Genomic DNA, 24,238 nt, shown 5'->3' with positions numbered 1-24,238 from the left:
TACTTTTGTTCATGATTGTTCAATTTTTTGAACATTATCTACTTGAATGCAAATATTAATTTTCTCTTTCAAGTGCTGAACACTCAGTTTAATGTTCAAGGGACTTCTATTGTTAGATTTTTCAATTATTAAATTATTGTAATTTATGCTGAACCAAACATCAGATACCCAAACCACAAAGTAATTTTGTTTTTTTTTTTTGCAAATGTATGTACAAGCTCAGACATTTCAGAATCCACATAACACACTCTGGAAAGGATTGCATTATTGTAATGCTCTGCCAAGGGCAAAATTATTAAGACCAAAATACAGAATGTGAAAAGAGAATGTATAGCCATTAACTCTCATGGTCAGTTCAGGAAACTTTTTCAGAATCAATGCTGGTCTCGTCTCACAGAAGTCTAAGTTACTACAAATGCATGCAAGTCAAATGCCAAAGCAACTCTCTCATTACTTACGTTATTACTTCACATTCAAAAGCACACTGCCATTTTAGACATGGAAAACATCTGAGGGACAGTGCCATGCTATGTACTGAAAATCTATTTGTAGCAAAGGAATGGGAGGAATTAATCTTGAAAAGTAATAATAATTACAAAGAACTGTGAAGCCACTGTTGCTAGCAGAACAAATGCTTTCTCTCAAAAATCATCAGAAATAGCAAAAAATCCTATAAACTTGGTCTAATTTCAACATGCAGTTTTCTAATGAGTCACAAAACACTGCTCATAAATTATTAATGCTGAAGATACTAGATAAAGAAGTCCAGAAAGTTTTACACAGCACAAGAATATCTGTAATTTTATCAGCATTTTACACTCAATATCAAGATACCATTGAAAAAAACGCAAAATTAGAATAAGCAACATAAATCAGTAAAACAAAATTAAAGGCAACACCCAATTTTATCTGATAACCATTGTCTTCTATACTTCAACAATTTTATATTATAGTGTTAGATTATATTTTAATACACTATCAAATGCCAAGACTGTACCAAAATTGTTGCAAAGCCAAGAAGCTTGAAACATACATAACTAGAATGCATTTTTAGGCAATCAAATTTGCTTACAGAATGAACACACATTAGAGCTATATATGAGATCTGTAGTGTGAAAGTAGCTGTCAGTTTTGACAAAGGTTGTTATGTCTTTGCATGTTAAAAAATAATAATGGAGTATAAATATTTTTTTATCTGGGCAAGTACAAAGAATCCATTGGAAGAAATACTAATAAGCAAATAGAAAGAGCTACTTCTCCATGTCATATTACACTCGTACTAATATAATGTAGCTATAATTGCTGTAAGTGTTAAATAAATCATTATTTGCACCACCAAAACACAGCTAAAAATATTCAAAATGTTCTGAAGATATTTTATATTACTTATGTATAGCCCTGAAGTGAGCATTCCTACTATAGCAAAGCCAGTTATTAGAAAGTATCTACCAAGACCAACTATCCTTGGTTTATTTTTTTAATATCCATAAGAATGAGTAGTTTTGAGACATACTGCAGTAAGAGAAATACTTCTCTATACATTTTCAAAGTATTGAATCACATAATTTCAAAACTTGAAATATGTCTGGTATGATAATGCAAGGTATTCTAGTAATGCCAGACAGACACAACTGAATAGCAAGGAAGCTCTCTTTGAATATTTTAGAATCAAATGACCAGTATTTGCATGCATATCAGTCACATATACCAATATTTTTTTAAATAACCTTTTTAAAATTCCTCATGCAAAGTATTTGTTATGAAAAAAAAATTACATATCAAAGGGGCAACCAAAAATCATTCTTAATTACAAATATTTTTCCATTTTAGATTTTTACTAATCAAACAAATTAGAAGAATATTTCTAATAGAAGTCAGAGGGGAAAAAAAGATAATAGTTGCCATCTCTCTGTGGATACCTGATCAACTGCTACTTCATCTTCTGAGATAAATTGATTATAATATTTTTGTATTTATTGTTGGAAATATTAATTAGTAGAAGTTGTGACATGGTAATGCATCAACTTCTTTCAAATAATGATGTGAAGAAGAAAGTACTAACAGACTGATTAATTTCAAAATGCAACTTATGTGAATCATTTTTTCTCCTGATTGAGATGCCATACCATAAATCTCAAACAATCATTTGAAAATTCTATTTCTGTAACTTTTAATCCACAAAGTAATCTTTTTGATAGAAATACATTTAAATGCAAGAATAAAACAATGTCACCAATTCTATTAAATTCACATCAAGCCAGTAGTCAGTCTCCATTTGTAGTTATTGCTTTTTTTGTGGAACTAGCATTTATTTGCATCAATTGTTCATCTCGATGTATGACAGTAGTATGTAGTAGGCTTTTATATACAGATTTAGAAACAAACTAAAATCTCAATAAATAAATCTAAAAGGTTAAAAAAAACTTTAAGTCTGAAACCTGCCCAAAATAAATACCATCTCTTTTATCACGCTTTGACACAGAACTGCTCATTGTAAGCAATGTCACCCATTACAGAAAAGTATTTAGGAACTCTGTTCAAAAAACCTTTACATGGCAAACACACCCAACTAAAATTCTTAAAGCAGCAGAGGACAGAGGGACATAAGTTAATTACTCTATTTTTTTTTCCCTCAAGAGTTTTCTTAATTTTGTTCTTATCTTTTCCTAAGAACCAAAGATCTTTCACTGCAAACAGAAGCTCAGATTTGTAAAGTCTCATTTCTGGACACTCTTCACAAAATATGATCTGCAATAGCACAATCAAATAAGCATCATCATAAAACACAGAAGAGACTCTAAGACAGAAATGCTCCATAGAGTCTGTATGTTCCATAAATTTTTTGTCATCAATGTGGATGAAATTAGACCTGAAGACTGATATTATACATTTAACTCTCAGGGAAGACATCCCCTGACACCATTCTAACTCTGCAATGCTAAGCATACATATATACAAGAGTAGATAGAAAAGCTGAGAGTACCAATATTTGTTAGCAGAAGATTTAGACAAAAAGGGCATTTTACTACATTGAGATGTGAATAAAATCAGTACTTAATATTCTCCAAAAGCATTAAGCCACAACTAGATACAGAGCTTGTCCCACACTTCTGAACTTTTTTTAATGAGGTAGTTCCCTCTTAGTTATAGTTCTTTACCTTAAAGCATAAACCTATACACACAAAATAGCATCTGTATACTGGATGTATGCTGACATTTTTACTCAAAAATATAGTGAGAAAATACAGGAAAGGGTAAAGCAATACATTTAATTCTGCAATTACATAATATAGACTGTATGTAATATACACTATATAAAAAACACAATAGGTAAAGACAGTAAGTATGAAAAAATCTTACTCTTATCCAAAGATAAGGGTAGTAGAGACAACAGTAGAAAATAACAGAATAAGAAATTGTAAATATTCTCAGTATCATAAAATCCCTAATTCAAATTAAACCATGTAGATTGCATAACATTTTCATAAATCTCGAAAGATAAACTAAATTAAGAATCCAGAAAGAGCTTTTATTGTTTTGCTTCTCTGAATAAAGATCACACGGTAATTTTATAAGGGGAGAAAAAGACAAAATAGTAGCATTTCAAAATATTAATGCACTATAGTTACACATTGGGTTGGAATTATTATGAATCCTGAGAAGGCAATTACTTCTCTCTCTCTCTGTCCTATCATTACTTTGCCTTTTCCAACTCATTTCTAACCATATCTCCCTTTTCATAATTTTTAGTCTCTCATACTGTGAATTCTGACTACTTCTATTAAAATAAACACAATTTTGAATGATTTTGGACTACTGTTTTCACACTACAACTGAATTCATGGTAATAGATAAGCTACAATTAGTTTTCATTACATAACATTAGATTCTGAAAGTCTTTGTGTATGTAGGTGAAATGGCATAGTCCTACTCAGGAGAGAGACTTAAATGTTCCATAGATAAAAATAAGCATGATTCCCTTTAAATGGAAAGCAAATATACACATCTGAAGACTTACCATTTGTAAGCACACATTAACTTTGTATTTTCTGATGTGTTTAACCTACCATTGCTGTGATTTCTCTAAGACTTTATTTTACTTCCATATTACAGAAATATGTCTTTCCCCAAAATAAATACAAGGACACGCAATTTTTACTTAATTCCAGTCCAAGATTTATAAATCCACTTTAACTACCCTGTGTCCTTTCATTGTTAATTGTTCAACAATATTAATATATGTTCAGCACTTTCTCACTGTTCTATTCTTCAACTGCTCCTTGGAAATCAAAAGTTTCTGTTGTAAAGATTGGATGTTTGGTGACACTGCAATGATTTCAACAGCCAGTGATAATGAAACCATTACAGGATGGCTTCAGGTAATAGCCATCAAATCTACTCCCTCTCTGTAGGAAAAACAGGGAAAGCCAATACTGTCTTCTTTGCTATTCTACAAAGGCAGTTTCTGTATTGTCACCTCTGGATGGAGACACAGGTTGCTAGACCATATTCAGCTTCCAATATTTTGGATCGTGAAATAGAACAGAAGTGAGTATCTCTGGTACCCTAAATTATGTCCTTTTCCCATTTTAATTACCTTGATGGGCTCAAAAGACACTAGCAATGACACTGATTAAAATAATTGCTTTTTAAGAAAAACAGTATCCTGCCTAGCCTTATCTGTATCAGTACAGGACACATTCTCCACACACAACCTTGTTTTCCAACTTCTTCTCTTAAGGCCTCATATATAAAATTGCAAAACCACATGAAAATGTTTGCCTGCTGTACTGCTTTTTCTTTTCTATTCACTGAAAAATGAAATCTGATTAAAGGACCAGAGTTTTATTCACTTTCTTTCAAATACCATCTATTACAGCTCAGACGCAGTGGTGAATGATGAAGGTACTTAATATTCTCAGGTATGAACAAGTAACTTGTTTCTCCTGCTTTTTGATTTAGGGTTGTCTAGAATGCAGTATTCTCTGACAGAGTACTGACATCAGCTAAAGGAAGGGCACACATTCAAAATAGGGCTTGAATTTTTGTGCTATGCTTACCTACTATTCTGCAGTTCTACTCTTCCAATCCTTCAAAATATTTACATAAATACAATTGAGTCTTTGAAATATGATTAACATTAATTCTGCAAATTGCATCAGAACTTAGAGCTTAAAGACACTGTTTAAAAAATCATAATTTTGGTTTCTGATATTCAGGAAGAGAAACCTTATCATCAATTTCTTTTGAAAAGTCTGCAACACAAGAACCATTTCACTATGTTATTTAATGACCTTCAATTGTCCTCCAATAAATTTGCTAATCCCATTTCCATGAATATTAATACTTTACAAGGTACAGTATTACTGTTATTCTTCTGGGCTTTGAAATTACTCTTGTTATTTATTCATGCTTTTCTCCACAATTTGCTCACAGATCTCAGTTCTGCACTCACGGTACTCATGTAATCAATGCCTATTTGTTCTCCCAGGTTTTCTTAGCTATACTACTGCCATGGCTATTTCCATGGCATTGGTTAGGTTAAATTCTAAACAGACAACCTGCACTTAAAGACAGTATAAGCTTTCATAACAGGTCGTATCAGAAAACTCATAAACAGATGAAAAGGCAATCAAAAGAGGGGAATATGAGGTGTCCCCGTTCCTTCTTGCCTCCATTGCACCCTCTGCGTTCAGGGACGAAGTTTCATTAGTATCACTTCACTGTTTTTTGTGCAGACAGAACATTGAAAGTATTCTCATATGAAAGTGCAGTCCTGTGCAGAGGGTAAATCCCATATTGTAAGGGTTCAAGGAATTTGAAGCTTCCTTAGGTAGCTTCTGTCAGGCAGCATTAGTTAAAAAATGGTCATAGATATAATATAGCTCAATGTCCAGATGTGAGTACAGTGTTGTGGCACATTCTTCTAGATGTCCTGACTGCTATGCCTTGAAAGGTAACTGTTTGAAATGATACAGGGATGTCTACAGGGAACAGTAGTGTGCACACATAGCAGATTATGCCAGTCCTGGAAGTTGCATTACTCCACTCCTACCACTGAAGTTCATAAAGCTTTTTGACAGATTCAGTTTGGAAAAGCATCTGAGGAATGTGGGGATGTGCCATTTGAGGCCCATTGCAGCTTGTTCAGAACTAGCTGAAACTAGAACTAACTAGAAACTCAATGTTTCTTCCTCATGTATCCCTATCCCATGCATTTCTGATTACAAGACATTACTGATAATGTAAATTAAAACAGAATTTATGCTCTTATCAGGCACCAGCCCTCACAGAAAGACTTAGGACTGTTAAGTGAAGAACACAAATTTATTTAACTTTGTATCTATTTTAGACTTTGATAATGGTGACTGTGGCTTTTTAAACCAATTCTAACTAGAGATCAGTGGTTCCAGACAAAAAAAGAGATAGAAATCAGATGACTACCATTTTAATATACAGAACACCTATAAAGTGAGAACTTTTTGTTGTTCATATTTGATTCCAATTTCTATTCTTCTGCCTGTTTTTGTCTTTCAATTATAAGATTTTACTCATGTTCCAAAATGTAGAATGCCCCAAGAACAGCCATCTAAAAAATGGTACCTCTTTCTAAAATATGAAGAAATTGGCCCTAAAAGTACTGTCAATAACTATAAATTATCTGTCTAGAACACAGTCCTAAGCCCATCTCAGCTGGGAGATGGAAATTATGTTCCTATATAAGGGAAAAGTCAGGGCAGAGGCACTATTCTGCTCAACTCTCCCTGGAAAAACAACAGTGCAGATGTGTAGACATTGTATTTTGAATCTATCATGTAACAGCTAAAACAGCTGAAAAAGAAGATATATCACATTCTGATCCTGACTCTTATAAACAGTATTTGTTTTATCTGTAACTTCTGCATCAAAAAGTTGGGGAACAGAAAATGCAAGGGCACATCTGGACTTTTACAGCTAGGTTATCTAATTCCCTGGTTAGAATCAAGACAGATTTACGGGTTTTCTTCAGTTTTGAGTCTTGCACTTTCAGCTGCACAACAGTTGAACTTCAGCAAAACATTTGGATATTATCAGTATTATATTATTATGTAGGTGAGATTACACTATTAATTTAGGAGGTGACACAGCCAGCCAATCTTGTAAATTTTAATTTGTGTGACTGGGAGAAGTGTTGTTATTCGAGTGATACAACTAATATGCCCAATAGAGTTATTTGGAACACAATACTGAACTAAGGTATTTCTGCAAATTAAAAATCCCATTCACTTGAGTAGATTGGATAAATCTTTAAATACAGGATGAAATCTGCAATATAAAGATCCCATTTCCCTTTCCTTTCCCTTCCCCTTCCTTCTCTCCTCGCTACCTTCTCTACTCCTTAAAGTGTGCTTGCCCTTTGCAAATGTATAAATGAATGTGATTAGGACCTTTTATTCTCCGATTATGAAGACAGAACAATACTATTATTATGAACATTGTTATTATTACTAGGTTTACATTTTATTGCTATGCATTTGTAGGAACAAAGATAGCTGAATAATTGAACTTGTCATTTGGAGAGAAAGAAAGTTTATGACAGTTTTTAGTTTCAGAAGAATTCTATTTGTGTACAGAATGGAGGAAAGAAGAGGTTTTTGAGATTTGAGAGTTTCCAAGTATGAAGATATAAACTGCAGCTTGTATAAAAAATTACCCTGGAACATTATTTCTGCCATGTGTGATGGCAAAAGAAGGTTTCAGATTTAACTCTGTAGAAGATGATTTTCCCACCATGCATGCAATAGATACCTTGGTTTGGTCAACTAAATAAGAATCAGCATAGATTATACTTGGATTCCTGAGGCTTGCATAAATATATTAAGTCATAACAAAATTGAAAACTAAAAGCAAACTATGTCTAATATTGTGCCAGAACACTTCTAATCTATGTGCATTCTAACACAATTGCTTACAAAAGCAGATCTATTTTGGCTATTCTAAAACAGAACTATATAACCTAAATGGTCTCTACATGCTAAATATTTCACACCAAAGTGAAAAAATAAGGTACATAAAGCACACACACATTACAAAAGCATGAAATGTGGTTTTATAGTCTCATGCTTTCATGTGGTTTTCCAAACCCTGACAAACCTGTCTCAGAATGGTGTTTCTTTTTCGGCAATGGTTTGTCATCAGTTATTGTACCATTCACCTTTTTCTGCTGGTCTTCCCATGTAACTTCTAGTGTAAATCAAAAACAAAAATCAGAAATATTATGTAACTTACATTATAATACACCTAATATCATTTGGGAAAACTTGATCTAAACAAACGCATTATCAATAACAATAAAATTTATATTAGTTCTTAAAGGCCTGAGGTGAAGAGAATTATTACACATCTTAAACATTCTGGAACAGAACATCTTATCCAAAAGTTAGTATCCATGTAACTTGTCAAATATTCTGCTGTCTTTAATATTTAACAAATGGCATAAGAAACAGGGGCTTGTTTACACAATAATTTGGTCCATTTTTAAAAGTTAGTGTTCTATATTCTATAGCTTATTACTATAGATTATAGTATATATATAGCTTATTACTATAGATTCTTATAATCATTGTGTTTCTGTAAGTTATACAGGAAGTTAGAAATATTTTGGTAAAAAAGTCTATGCAAAGATATAATTAACAAAAATAACTAACCAAACAAAACAAATCAACAAACAAACAAACAAACAAAAAGCCTGAACAAGCAACCACGCATGCCAAATTTAAGTTGAAAAAATGTTTTTAACAATCATTTCTTAAGCCAAAATAAAGTCATATTTATTTTCAAAATCTGGAACTTGATTTAAATTAAGTTTTTAATTTGGGCAGATTAAACTACTCAATAAGAACTCTTGCACCAATTATTCCTGTATCTGAAACTGGCATTTCTGATGTAACTTCTCAGGAAAAGACCTATAGAAAGAAGCATGGACACTGCTCCACAGAAATACATTCTCTAGACCTGAGAGCTGTTAGCATTTTGAGGTTGTTAAATTTTATTTTTTTTTACACTTTAATTCTCTATCTTCTGACAAACTAGGTAGTTAGCATAAATATTATCGGTTTTAAACCCTTTGGAATCTCATGGCAAACCCAAATCTACACCAATTAACAGGAGAGATCCAATACTCCAAGCTCCATTTTTGCTTTGGGCTGTTAAGAATCTGCTTATTTTGCTTATCCCATTAAGTGTGAAGCTCCTCACAACCATTGCCCACAGATGTTATCATTTTTATGGTCACAGAAAGAGCCAGTGATGGAGAATAATATGACAGATTTGGAAAACATTTTTAATCTTACCAATTCAAAGTAAACTGACACAAAGTATTTTAGCCTATGATTTTATTATTATTATTACTATTTTCCTTTTTCAAGAAAACTGCTGGATATCTAACATTCAAAATATAAACTTGTGAAAGTGTTATCTGTGTGCATTCCGCAGCCTTCTTCTCTGGGGATGTTGTTGGTCCATAGGCTGCTGTCCTATAAAAGGCTGCTTTGATTTTTGAAACTGGTGGAAAGGTAGGTTCAAGTAAAATTGTCATTGTAATGATTTCATGACACCACAGATATGCAAGCTCAAACAGACTCTATCATCTTTGAAGTACCATGTGTACTAAACGAGAAATGTCAAACAGAACATTCTGTTACCAAACCATGGAAATAAAATCTTAATATGATTATTCTTAGCGAGAATGTGATTCTTTCTTTTTCTCTGTGAATACACACAGTTCACAGTAAAATATCTACTGATGTCATCAATCCTTTCTTTTTCTCAAATGAGTCCAGAAGTATCTTATTAACTAGCAAATCAAAAAACTCAATAACCTTAGTAAAACTGCTTTTTAATTTAAGGAATAGTCACTCTTGGAAAAAATACCATTAACTATAATTCAGGCCAAATGGTGACATATAGTAACCCAAAGGAATTTTTCATGACATATAACAAATAATCTAAATACTGAAGAATATCAGGAAGTCCAGTGATTTCCATGCTATTTTAATGCAAATTTTAGAAGACATTCTCTCTGTCTCTCTCTCTCTCTCTGACTCTAGGTCAGAGTCCTTTTCAGAGCTCCTGGTTTAGTTCTGAACCTAAAACTGTAGTTGTCTCAGCAGCCAAAATCAATTATAAAAAAGTTCCTTATCAAAAGAAAAGCTCTACTAAATCTTGACAGTTCTTTGAGAGCTCACTATCTAGAAAATAGTTAACCCTCTCAGTAACACTGTTAATAACACTTGAACTGACAAGAGTGAGGAAATAAAAATCAAATAAAAATACCATTCTTTGAATAAATAGTTTTGCCTCATGTTAACGTTAAAAAGAAAAACTAACAACATTACAAAAGGCTACTGAATGTTTTTGAGGAAAGTCATAGCATGAGCATGCAGACACTTCCAGAAAAGGTTCCAAATGACCTCTTTTCTACAGCTTCAGTTATATTTATGGCATATCAGCTTTAAATTCAAATGGCTGTTTAGTTTTGCCAGCAGTTAAGTACAACATTTAGATTGAGTATATGGGGTTTGGCAGTACTCCAGATCAAGTGAAAAGCTTCATTAACTTCTAGAACATTGCAAGAGTTTTACTAATAATGGTTATTGCTTCATCTGAGAAATAAAAATAGATATACCCGTTGGATTTAACCAAACATTTGACATTTTTTTCAACATTTTCTAATTTCATTTCCATTTCTGTGTTTTACAAAGATGAGAAAATATCTTTTAAGGAGAGCTTAAAGGACAGCTTTCTGTTTGGGAACTAGCATGAGATGCTAATGCTTATTCAAAGCGCCAAAATGTCAGTGTTGCCCATATATTCTCTGGTTAGACAAATAAGTTTAGTTAAAAATGTACTTCACACAATGTAGTTTCTAAAATCTCTTTTTTTCCCCAAGGCAAAGGGCCACCGTCTATTCCCTTGATTTAACCAAAGCCAACTTTAGTCAAATAGCAAATATTTTGAAAGAAACCATACATTTTCTAGATCATCAGTCTCCTGTTATCACTCTCACATCCCATAACATAAACTTCATCCTGTCATCAGTTGTGAATAATCAGCTTTGATTTATGTATAGAGAGAGATTAAAAAAAATATTAAATATTTATACAAAAGGATCTTGTATAGATTACATAAAATATGGGATTCTTGAATCAGAGTATTTCAATCAGCTGATGCATGTTTAGGGCTAGAAGGATTTGACAGGTGCCCGATGCAGATTGTTCCCACCAGAATGAAATGGACAATCTTTAGATGCAGTTATTTCTTGAGACTGAATTGTTGCACCTACCCGCGGGCACTGCCCACCACAGTGAATAATGCAGCTGGGTGACACTTGGTGTTGTGCCATTCCCAGTGAGAATGACACTCACCTGTGCTGCCTGGGAGAGGGGGCGTGGTGTGCTCCAGCACACAGCGGCAAGTACAACCTCCGCATTTCTAACACTTTTGTTTGGAATATTTAATATGAAAAATATTAAAAATGTGGAAATCATATATGAGAAGAATAGTTGCATATATATAGCTTTTCTGAATTTCTGACCACGCCAGCTTAGCACCAGGAATGTTGCAGTTGAATTGGAAATGATGCAGCAAACTGCAGAAGTACAAGATGATGCAGCAAAATACCAGATACTAATGATGAGGATTTTTCTTATGCCAATACTCGCCTCCTCCCTTCTCTTCCCAATACTACAAACAGTAGTGTTTGTAGACATAGTGTTTCTCACAACTACCCTTCACTTGAAACATTTTTCTAGATTTTCTCTTTTACTGGATTGTCTTTTTTTTTTTTTTTTTTTTTTTTTTTAATTAAACCTACTTCAGCTTTTATCTTTTTTTCAGCACCTAACATTTCTGGGAACTAATTTTTATCAGTGCCTTTCTAGTTTTAGCCTTGATTAGGTTATCATAAAGTCTTCACTTTTTCATTAGGACATACTTAATTTAGTCATCTTTTTCCTGCAAATGAAAAGTACTCAGAACTTCTATTTTTAATTTTATATGAAGAATGCTTAGAAAGAAATTATGTTATTAATAATATATGGTGACAACTACTGTAAAAATAAGTCAAAAGTGGATTTGGCTAGTGCTTCTTAAACCAATGCAGCACAATAAGAAGTCATTAAAACTGTGGGATAAACTGTCAAAAGATGAGAAACAGTTTTGAATCATATACTCAAGATCTCAACTCAAGCATTAAGAATGCAAGAAGAAGAATTAATTAAGACTAAATTCATGGCATACAAGTTTTAATTTTTACTAAACAAGGTCCCTAAGAAAATTAAAGAGACATCAGTCTGTAGAGCTCACACAGAGAGAAATATTTTCAGTGTGTCAAACCTCTGCTAGGGGAAAGCAAATGGCTTCAACCATGATATATTAATCATCCCAGATGTACTAAATTGTATCTGGAATGAATCCAGTCCCACCTTGCAGCACCAGTGTGCTGCTAATGGCACGAATGCCAACTCAAAGTGACACAAAGTCAGCAATCAAGATTTTATGCCAGACTGCTGATGTTCCTATACCAGAAAAAAACCTTCAGGTGCCTCATTAAAACAGTGTTGATGCTTCCCTACCCTGATGTAACAGGAACAAGACTCATCCAGTACCCAAAACCAAGTAGGAACACATGTAGTCTTTTTTTCTGACAAATACAGAACAAGTCCTCCTGCCTCTCCAGGTAACCACAGCCAACCTGTGGACATAATCTTTTATCTTCCTCTTTTGTCACAGTAACAGTTGATCTACATTTTTTTTCTCCATACAGTGAAAGAATACTTGACAGAATGTTTCTGTACCTTAGAGATCAAGGCATTTATCTGAGACCTGATGACCTGTCTTTCCTTCAAAATCTTAAATGCTCCTTAGAACATTGCCCTGAAGGCTGACAAAGTGTGGACAGTATAAAGGCAGGAACACACATACACATATGTACACACAACTTTGACGTGAAAATAATTTGCAAATTAGTGCCAAATCAACTGATGAATGCTAAGAAATGCTATAAAAATTTAAAATAAATAATTTGTTCATAAATGGCTTATATAATGGTTTATAACGAATAGAGTATTCCTGAATGGAGTATAAAATTTCTGATCTATCTTAATTATTTATTGTTTTAATTGCATCTTTCTTTCTGAACTACATACACATTCTGCTAAAAAAGTAAAAAACAAAAAAACCCGAATACCCAAACCCTGAACTTCATCTCCTGAGGCTGTAGTTGGAATACATTAAAAGAACTTCAATGTAAATCATCAGGTCAGCAATAAAAACTACTGCAACATATCTACATTTCATATTGTTGTTACTAACATTAAAAACATAATAGTGCACTGTAGATTATTCCTTACCCCAGAAATGTTTTCTTCAAGCTGACTCCAAGGCTACATTCATTATTTGTAACTGTAAATCACTTAAGTCTAGTCCAGTAGCAGTATCTTACAATATTCTTTACCTGCAAATTCAGTCAATTCTATTTAAAATTTATATTTTAAATTTTTTGCTAGTGGATCCCTCTATATGGGGAATAAATTGATTGTAATCTTCTACTGCTTATTTTTATAAAAAAATTTAGATATACTCAAGCAAGGACCCAGAGACCCCTTGTTGAAATAACAATCAGTAAACTCATAGTCTACCTAAAAATCAGAGTAACATGTTGCTGCTTTTATAAATACAATGGATTTGTAAAACATGAAGAAACACCAGAAAAAAAAATTAATATCCAAATGGCTGAGAAGAAAACAGTCAGTTAATGTTATATTAAAGATGAGTGCATAATTATTAAGTAAAGTATATTTAAATAACGCAAAGATATTATTTGTAAGCCACTATCAAGACTTTTTTTTTTCCAGTACCATTTGGGGCACGGGGAGGAGTTGTTTGTTTCACATCTTTTTCCATGTTTTTAAAACACGGCAGCTTTGCTCCCTCTTCTGGTTACACGCCTGCACCACGGCAGGCTGTGCTGCAGCGGGGCCACTCGCAATCGCCTTCTCTGGGACATCGGGAAGGACAGCTGCCCCAAGTCCCTTGCTTGGATAAGAACTCCGGGGGCATTTTGAAAGGACTGATTTAAAGGGGAAGAAGCAGCACAGAGAACCTATGAGGGAGATGAAAACACCCTGCAAAGATAGCACTGTTGTTTATGCAGATTCCTGAGGCACAAGGCATAGGAGACTGGGCAGCCAGGATCCTGGATAAGCGTCACTACACACTTGAACAGAATTCACAGAATTCACAGAATCCCTAGGTTGGAGGAGACCTCCGAGATCATTAAGTCCAACCCATGCCCCAACACCTCAACTAAACCATGGCACTGAGTGCCACGTCCAGTCTTTTTAAAACACATTCAGGAATGGTGACTCCACCACCTCCCCAGGCAGATCATTCCAGTACTTTATCACTCTTTCTGTGAAAAACTTTTTCCTGCTATCCAACCTGTATTTCCCTCCGCACAGTTTAAGACTGTGTCCTCTGGTTCTGTCAGTTTCTGCCTGGAGAAAGAGACCGATCCCCACCTGACCACAGCCACCTTTCAGGGAGTTGCAGAGAGTGATAAGGTCAGCCCTGAGTCTCCTTTTCTCCAGGCCAAACACCCCCAGCTCCTTCAGATGCTCCTCGTAGGACTTGAAGAGTTCCAGACTCTTCACCAGCCTCATCTCAACATGCTTCCTAAATTGAGGGGCCCAGAACTGGACACAGCACTCAAGGCGTGGCCTCACCAGTGCCGAGTACAGTGGAAGAATGACTTCCCTGCTCCTGCTGGCCACACATTCCCAACACAGGAATACTTGTCCTGCTTATATCCCTTTCCCTCAGCATCCACACCTGGTCTGCTGAAGACCAGACACTGGGCTACATGGACTTTTAGTCAGGAGCTGATATGGCAACCCTCATACTGCTGCAATAGGTAAACACAATAAAAATCAAAATATCTCCAGAATTTAATGAATAATGAATATTTTTAAAAAGAAAATTAAAAGTAATGTCCAAAATAAATATGGAGCAAAGTACAAGCTTCTGCTCTTCACCTCTTTTCCATAGTGTCTCCTCAGTTTTCCATGCCCTGTGTGTCAGGGAATACTCTGTGCATCCAAGGAAATGTGAACAGCCTACAAATTCAGTCTGCAGAATTCAGAGGGTAAGGTTTAGATTGATAAAGGGTTCTGGATTTTCTTTCCATGTTATTTTATATTTATTGAAAAAGATGCAATCTTATAGTAAGTGTTCAAACATTTTCTAAGCAGAAAGATAATTTTGTATTATATGATTATACATCTCTCACAAACACATACACAAAGACTAAAAGCTCTGCAAGCAATCACAGGTGCTCTACCCTTTCTAAATGCAGCTAAGATTGAAGCTTATGGTACCATTCTAAAATGTAAAAAAAGCCATTCTGCTCACAAAAAGGGTCTGAAAGCCAGTAGATGTAAGCACTAATACCAACCAAGAAGAAAAGAAAATACAATCAACAGCTTACACAAAGATGAAAAATACGGATTTGTTTCTTCAGAAACCTCTAGGTTTTTCTGAATGCCAATGTTACTTAATAACATAAAAGTTTTCTTGTTGCTCAAATTTGCATGCAAATTTACATGGAAACATCTTTACATGCAAATACTCTCTGCACCAAAAGGCCTGTTTCATTCTTGTGCATTACTTCTGAAACATTGAGTTAGTAACCAGACAAACTGTGTTTGTCTAGCAGATAAAATGACATCCCATTTTCACACACCAGTCTTAGAAATGACATGTGGTTTTCCCATGTACTTTTGAAAGATGCAAACAAACTCAACTTTTTAATAAGTAAAATTTGAAGGTATTTACAGACAAGTTAGTAGCTAGACTCTTTCTCATCTGTAATATCTCCCTGGTAGTTTTAGAGCTAAATTTGTAAAATAGCCCCCTATATCATAAGGAATTTTAGCAGAATGTAGGTTCTTCAGCCTACAGCATTTTAATGGTACTTTATTTTTACTGGTTTGTGTTGTTGTATTGTGGGGGGTTTCTAATTTCACTCCTTTCCCATCATGCAACATGAAGTTATGTGCCTGTCTACAACTAGCACAATCTAACCAGGTCTATACTTTATTTAAACCTTACTTTGCTTGAACTAGAATTTAATTAAAATGCAGTGTTTCTCTAGGTACTCATAACACATAGGAATATGTTAAGTATTCTCACAGCCCACGTGAAACACATCCAGTATCATTTCTCATGCAAAATTCAGAAGCTGTCGTGGTCCCTTAGTGAAGTCTGGAGTCAGTGAGCCAGAGGAAGAGAAAGCACCTAGGAGACCCACAGCAATCATGTTCCGTAGTTCAGGCAAGTGTAGGCCCTAATTGCACAAATCCAAATGGTCTTAGAATGGAAAAAGATGATGCTCAGAGCAGCCATCAAGATGAGAGCGTCCTCTGCCCTGACAGGAACCTGCTTGTTTTTCAAAAAAGTGTATTTGAACACTACTTCTGCAAGTTAGTTAAGCAGGTCCATCTGTCATTACTTCCTTGACTGGAGTCCCTCTATTCTGCCTAGTTTGCCCTTCAGTCACCTAAATTCTTTACTTTGTGTCTAAACTGCACAACAGTTTAGAATAATCTGGAATACAACAATTTCAGTTCTATTCCTTCAGGCATCCGGACTGCTCACAGAGTGGTGGGACTCCCATGCATTTGGAAAGGGCAGGACTCAGAGACTTGGCTCTTGACTTGCTATAAACTCAAGACACAAATATGCTCCAGACACTTCTTGGTCTGGGAGATGAGAACTGCAAAGCATTCCTGATTCCCATAATATATCTGTAATGTAATCCTATAAAATATTCTGAAGAGTGAGGGAATAGGAAACATGTAAAATTTTGCTTTGGTAACCACATCATCTATGCACCCTAAATTAAGACAGTAAAGGGCAGAATTACCTGGATCCTTTTCTCACAAACTCAAATGATCAAAAGATGTAATACAAAATACATGAAAGAGAAATGCAAAAGACCTGAGGAACACTGGAAAGGGATGACAGTTTGGGTAATAAATATTTGAAATTCAATAGTAGACACTATGGATGCCTTAGAGAACTTAATAAAAGTATGAAACACATTGTCTAAAAAGAGGTTATTAGTAGTTAGTTTATTGTGCAATGTACATCTTTCAGGCTCTATAAGTGTATAAAATAATGGTTTTGTTGAAGGAGTGGAAGATAAACCAAGAACACAACCAACTTTAGTCTGACTAAATCACTATCAATTGTTTTGTCAGCTTTGTCAGGTCAGTGGCAAAAGCCTCCAATCTTATTACAATTGGAATTTAGATCTTAAAAGTCTGTCTGGTAAGTAGCATGGATTACAGTTACAACAGCAGACTCCCAGATTTGGATTCATTCCGGACTACGGTGGCACAGCCACCAGAGCAAGCGAGGTGACCCCTCAGACTGCTCTGACAGGCTGGTGACACAGCCCCTTCTCTGCAAAGGCACTCCATTTGGTCTTGTCTACACTTGGTATAAGAGAAAAAAAAATAGTGTGATTGTCCTTCCCAGACAATGAACTAGCTAGCACAGGCAAAATACAATCCCTGTTCTCCTGATATCTGTATTCCCTCTGCTAAGTTGTTCTGGGAAATAGACAGCTAGGAATGGTCCATGACAGTGTAACTGGGTCTATACCCCTTGTAGGCTCCTGGTAGAGATGGAGCTGTAAGAATGAATACCCAAATTTTAATAAATCCAAGACATTACCTAGTTTATATTTCATTCACTGGCAGAAGACATGAATGACACAAAATCTACATGTAATAAGGTCTTAGAAGTACATGGAAAAGTATTAATATACTTCTTCAAAATTATCAAAGCAATTTAGAAGCGTGAACTCGAGCAAAACTTCAAAGTAAGTTTTTTTTTTTTGCAACTTTCTTGTTCTGTTTTTTAGATATGAAACCTAAATCTTCATGTTAATATTTCAGTGCTTTGAATTAAGCTTATTTCTACAGCATTTGAAAGAGAACATCAAACATTACTACAAACTAGACAATAGAAATGATTGCTAATAACATAAGCCTTTCTCTAGAAGTACATGATAATTAAAATGGTCAATTTTTTCTAGTCACATTGAAAAGTGCCAAGCTTTTAAAATTTATATCCAAGCAATGTAAAAGAATATAGACCCAATATAAAAGTGGAAGACAATGCAGTCAATGCAGACAATTTTGTGGGTGTTTGCAAACTGTCTTTGGCTTCTTAGGGCAAGGCAGACTAGGAATTCCAAAATAAGAAGAAATATAAACCTACCCCCTTAGCTCTCCAAAGCCAACCTGATCACATATCTGCCTAGTGTAAACTATATCTTCCGTAACACAGTTAGCTGCAAAAACATAAACATCTGGAGATTTTGATTCCAAGAAATATTTTTAAAATTCAGTTCAAAATAATTATATCCGAGAAGTAAAACAACACACTGGAATTGAACATATGTGAACTTACTAATTTTGAGCTAGTAGGACTAAGCAACACACACACATGCAGCAAAAAAATAAATTAAATTTCTCAAGCATCCACAATTCATAAGCAATATCATAATCAACTTGCCTTTTCGCCCATTAACAGGTGGGGTTTGATGTTTTTCCTCACAGTCTTTACAACATTAAAAACAGACAATGATAATTAACAGTTGGAACAGTTACGATGAAGAACGATGTAACTACAAGCACACAGAAACCTGTTGCAAACTATGTGAGCAAAACTCCATGCACTAGGCTTGAGTTTCCATAAAACACAGAGTGAAGAGCACACAGCACACACCCCACTGAACACCACAGAGACAGAAGCATAACAACAGCAATAAAAAAGCAAACTGTACTATAACAAAAAATGGGAAGGCGAAGATCGTAAAGAACACTTTGGATGCCTAACTGAGAATTAAAATTTTAAAAAAGTAAACCTGCTTTGCACCACTGAAATAAAAATGAAATTACTCTAGCATCCAGAGTTTTGAACAAGTAATGAGTCCCATCACAGTAATTACTCCTAACTTTTTTAAAGAAGAAAATACTAATCTGTATTTTCTTCTCTTAAATAACAACAGGAAGAGGGTTCAGGATGCAGGATTCAGACATTTACACTTTTAAGCAGGATTTAGCATCCTAGGCAGACATTTGTCAGCCAGTAATTTTTCCTACCAGCTAGTACTAAACATGATTCTTGATCAACTCATCTTTTTTTTTTTGTACACCACACTTCCACCACTTTTTGAAATTATTAACTGTTAATTAATTATGGACAACAGAATGTAACCTATTAACACAGCATGTAAATGCAAATGTATGCATTTATGATTCTTCCTTTGAAAAGGAAACTGAAGAACAGAGAAATTATATCTTTAGATCTCTGCATATTTTTGAACCAGAACTGGCTGTTTCCTGAAATTAGAAATTAAATTTATGTTTTAAGCACACCATATTTGAGTGGAAAAAGTATCTGCAACTGTTTGATTTGATCATGAACTGTCAGTTGTCATCACACTAATAACTGAACTGTCTTCCAAGCAGGATGCAGGACATCATACAAAACGGTTGACGTATTTCCATTTAATGCAGTTGCCTACTATTTTTGTCCAGCATCAGTCTGCTTATACAAACTAGGGAGAAAAAAACCTGTCATGATACAAAAAAGTTTACTTCCTGCATGTAAAAATTATTAATGCAAAGTAGATTGTACCACAGCTAAGAGGTACCCACCCAGATCTGCTAAGTCTGTTATTTGAGCATAGTGACAGAGTAATTACATAAAAAAGAAGAAAAAAGAGTAAAATAGTTGGGTACTTTTTGTTGTGTTGAATTATTTTAAGCATTCACAACTGACAAATAAACTCAATGAATTTGTGTTGTTCTTTCAAAAAATTATATAAATATACTCTGGGGTTTTTATGCTCAATATATTTACAAGCTGGCTGGTAAAGCTTCCCTATATACTCAGGGGAAAACATATCTAAAGGAGATAGGCACTTGTGGTCAGACAGACCTGCCTCGACCTCTGCCTCCTCAACTCCAGCATGCTTGTTTTCTTCAGCTCCTGCTGCATTAGATAAGCAAGGGATGGGAGAGGGAGAAAAAGCGAGACAAAAACACGCATGCTTTGTTACAAGCTGTTCAAATAAAAGAAAAACATCAAACAAAAGACATCCACAATCACATACAAACCCTCAGTCTGTGGCAGAAATCATTTTTTTTAGTGAATCAAAGATGAAATAAATTGTTGTACTAGTTTTCCTTTCTAGCTAATTCCCTTGAGATCTTTCTGCAAGTAATGATGCTTGTATGCAGCCCTTAATGTTCTTTGTCACCAATTTCTTACTAAACTTTTAAGCACTGGAAAGCAGAAAATAAGTAGCAAAGCAGAGAAAACAGACAGATATTGGTAGATAATTAGTTTAAATCTTCTGCTTGGCTTTGTTTTAGTTTTTCTGGGAATAAAGTCCAAGCCTCCATTCTCAAACAGCGTATTTAAAATAGTATATTAATCATAAGCTAGTGGATATACTTAAGGGTAGCCTAGAAAGAGCAGAAGAAACAACGAAAATGCTTTTTCAGCTTGGAAAAAAAAAAATCCTCAATTTGCCAGATACTATGCTTTTTTAACTTGGATTTCAGAGTAGTTAGAACACAAAAAGAAAGACATTTTCCACTAGTACCTATAGTTGCCTAGAGCATATTTAAATACTAGAAAATACTGTTGGGAACAACAGTGAAAGTGCCATTAATGATAAGAAACACCAATATATTTTTAATGTCATTAATAAAGAACCACAGCTTTCTTTTGTGACAAAGCTCATGAGGGTAACAACTGTAATAATATTGAAGAGTGTCAAACTGAATTACTGATATACCATATGTCTGCTTTAATTTAAATGTCAATTATTTATAAAACAGCTTTGCTAGGATTCAATATAGTGTAGTTTTTCAAGGCTCAGATTTTGATTGCTTATTGATTTTTCATGTTCTCTGTTTCCAGAATTCTTTCCAGTTTTCTCATTACATGTACAAGTTTATGTTCAATTAAATAGCTCATTGAATTACTTGACTTTAGATTTAGCTAGCATGTAATAGTAATTTTAAAACTACTGGTTCTAGGAGGGTATTGTTAATAGAGAAATTCAGGCTATAATCAATGCAGTGCAATGCAAACTACTCTGTGCTTAGATTTCTGCTCTACAACTCCATGATAAAACCAGGACATTTAAACTCCAATTGAAATCAGGATATTGAAAATTTCGAATAAAATATTCAGCAGCGATATCATCTATACAGTCAACCTTCTCTCATAGAAACAAATGTATAGAAGATGTGTCTAAAAACCATTTTCAGTAGAGTTGAATTAAAATGGGTTTTTTTAATGTAAATACCCTGAAAGGTAAATGAACAATGGCTGCCATAAGCAGTCATTTTCCTTTTATGCCTTTTGTAATCTCAGACCTATACAGTAAGAACTTCAAATTTCATAAAGCTGTTTAATTTCTGTTTTTGCCAATCCAAGAGAAATTTATAAGCTATGACGTCCCTTAAAAAGTCAGAACCTTTTAATTAAGCACTTTAAACTCTGGGTTATAGGTAAAGTTTGTTCAAGTTTTTCTACGGAAATTGTACCAATTCAACTTAAATATTTTAATACTCTTCAGGGTCGGAGGACTCTGCTGCCTCTCAGGAAAGTGAACTAAGCATCCACAGTCACATTCCAAAGGTGTATTTCTGCAAATTCATAGTTGAAATCAAAACCCCAAACTCAGAAAGTATTCCAAAGAAGCCATGTTACTGATGTTAACCAACCTATTCTGTTCACTTGCTGTCAAGCACACAAAATGCAAATTACACTGTGCAAGAATGAAGGTTCCTAACATAGTACGGCCAGTGCCACAGAAGTATCCACACAAAAAAGATGGTGCAAAGTTCTATATTTCTATCTTTTAGACTGCAGTGTTTGCCTAAGCCATCAAGTTTATAGCCAAGCTGCAGGTAATCTAAGATCCTATCCTATATTCTATGCATCTGATCAACCATTTTTATCAAACAAAATACCCATATGCCATATATTTTTAAAACCCTGCAAAATCATAGCTGATCGAGTATCTTGACCAGTCTCAATACTGGTCCCCTGCAATTGCATTATAACCACCTTTCCGTGTCTCCCATCAAAGTAGGGAAGGGCTATGTAAACAACTATAAAATTAATTTTCATTTTGCAGAATAATTCTCATTTAAATTATGTTCTAAATGAGATAAAACCCCTTAAAATAAATGGCATGTACTTCTGTCAGTAGTATCTGTGCTTTCCATCAAAATGTCTCTGTAGCTTCCATTCCAGACTGCATGAGTTGCAACAGTACATTGTCACTATACCTCTGTCCCTTTATGAGATTCAAATCTTTACCTGAGAGGTACAAACACTAACTAATGGTTTTTAGCTATCCCTGATTAAATCTAATCAAGTATTCCATATTCCATGGAATCATTAATTCCATATTCCTGTTAATTTTCATATCTAATTTTATTCTGGAAAAAGATTACCCACACCTGAAGTTAAAAAAGGACAGTTAATCAGCATTAATGTCAGGCCTTAACAGGTTCTGAAATAACTTTCCCAAGACACGAGATTATTATGAGATCATATAATTAAAGTCTTTATGATAGAGCATAAATAGAAAGGCAAATCCTTACTGAGTTCTACTATTTGTTAAATTTCTGAGCACTTCATTTCCAAATTTTAAGGTTTTATTACATCTGTTTGGCCTAACATGATCTTCTATTTATTTAGGATTGGGTGAATGGTTGGGGGGATGTTTTAGTGGAAAGAAGAAAGAAAGGGCTATGCTTATTTTTAAAAGGAAAAGTAAAAATCTATATCAGGAAAAAGTACTCTCTCTGATTAGTAATTAACAATGCACTGAAAACTTTCACTGTATGGTGTTCCATTTTAATTAGGAGTAAGCAGTCAGTGATTTCATCCTTCTGCCAAGGCAAGTAAGAACAAAGAAATACATTGTAGCCACATATAAATAAAGAAAAAATAATGTTAACCCTCAAGAACTATATATACTGCACTACTTATTTCTTGTCAACTACTGCGAAAAATACAGAACACTAAGAGTACATCAACATTTCAGCTCTAAAACCAAGTTCAATTTAACAATACTTTCTATAAATGTTCATTTAAACAAGATATTTCTATCTCTAGTGTAATTAAAAAATATACAAGCAAAAGTATAGCTTTTGAAAAAAAAGTCTTCTGGCATTTCAGAAGTAGTAATTTGTTAGGTGGTCCCAGACATCTTTAGAGAACTATTTTCAAGCCACAAAACAAGAAAATATACTGAAGTAATAAAATCTAAAGCAAAACCCAAACTGCCTAGATGCTAAGGTTTAGCCTGGGTAGACAAGGCAATGACATACATTTCAGAAATACCCAGTCATTCTTCTAAACAGGAAATTCTGATACTGCAATAAATAGAGCAGTGGCAACCTAAGGAATTAACAAAAATATAATGACCATAAAAGGCTCTAAATGCAACATAACTAAGGATATTGTATGTTCTACTGAGCACATGGGACACTGAATAAAACGTTTGGATCAGTACACCACAGATAGGTATGGTCCTTCATAGCTACTCCCAGGTAGCTTTCTTGAAAGCAAACAATTTGAGCTATTTTGAAATAAAGTATTCAAGAAGCACCTACACGTCCTGGAGCAAAAACTCCCAACCTCATAATACAGTTCATGGAAAGAAATCTAATCCAAATCAATGTTTTTTGATTCTGATCCTAATTTGGAGAACAATTACCCAAAGGGTTGGGGTTTTCCCTGTAGATTCCTTCCCTTGCATTTCTAGTCAGACATCCATAAACACACCATATTCCACATTCTAGTGAGTGCTGCCCTGTAACAAAAATTATCTCCAGCAGCAAATTACTCCCTTCTTTCTACTTGAGTTCTGGCATTTGTACGACATTTAAAGAAAAGGTATGCAGATACAACCTTGCAAGAAATACAAATTATTCAAATGTATGCAAACTAAATGAGCCACTGTAGGAGTCTGCAAGAGATATGCTTTTCCTTCTTTCTTTTTCTCTTTTACAAAGCTGAGATGACTTCCAATTCATCATTGCCTATAAGATACCTTTAACTAACTCTTTTAATTAGTTTGGTTTTAACT

At 34.4% G+C, this 24,238-nt stretch overlaps 1 protein-coding gene across 50 annotated transcripts in view; it reads right to left on the bottom strand.

Moving 5' to 3' along the window:
* The window catches only part of RIMS2 (regulating synaptic membrane exocytosis 2), a 445,064-nt gene that overhangs the window by 104,513 nt on the left and 316,313 nt on the right, over window positions 1-24,238 (bottom strand). The gene's annotated exons all lie outside the window — the stretch shown is intronic.

Source organism: Passer domesticus, chromosome 1, assembly GCF_036417665.1.
Source record: "Passer domesticus isolate bPasDom1 chromosome 1, bPasDom1.hap1, whole genome shotgun sequence".
Taxonomy (NCBI): domain Eukaryota; kingdom Metazoa; phylum Chordata; class Aves; order Passeriformes; family Passeridae; genus Passer; species Passer domesticus.
The sequence above is the reverse complement of the archived record's forward strand: the minus strand, read 5'-3'. Positions and strand labels throughout refer to the sequence as shown.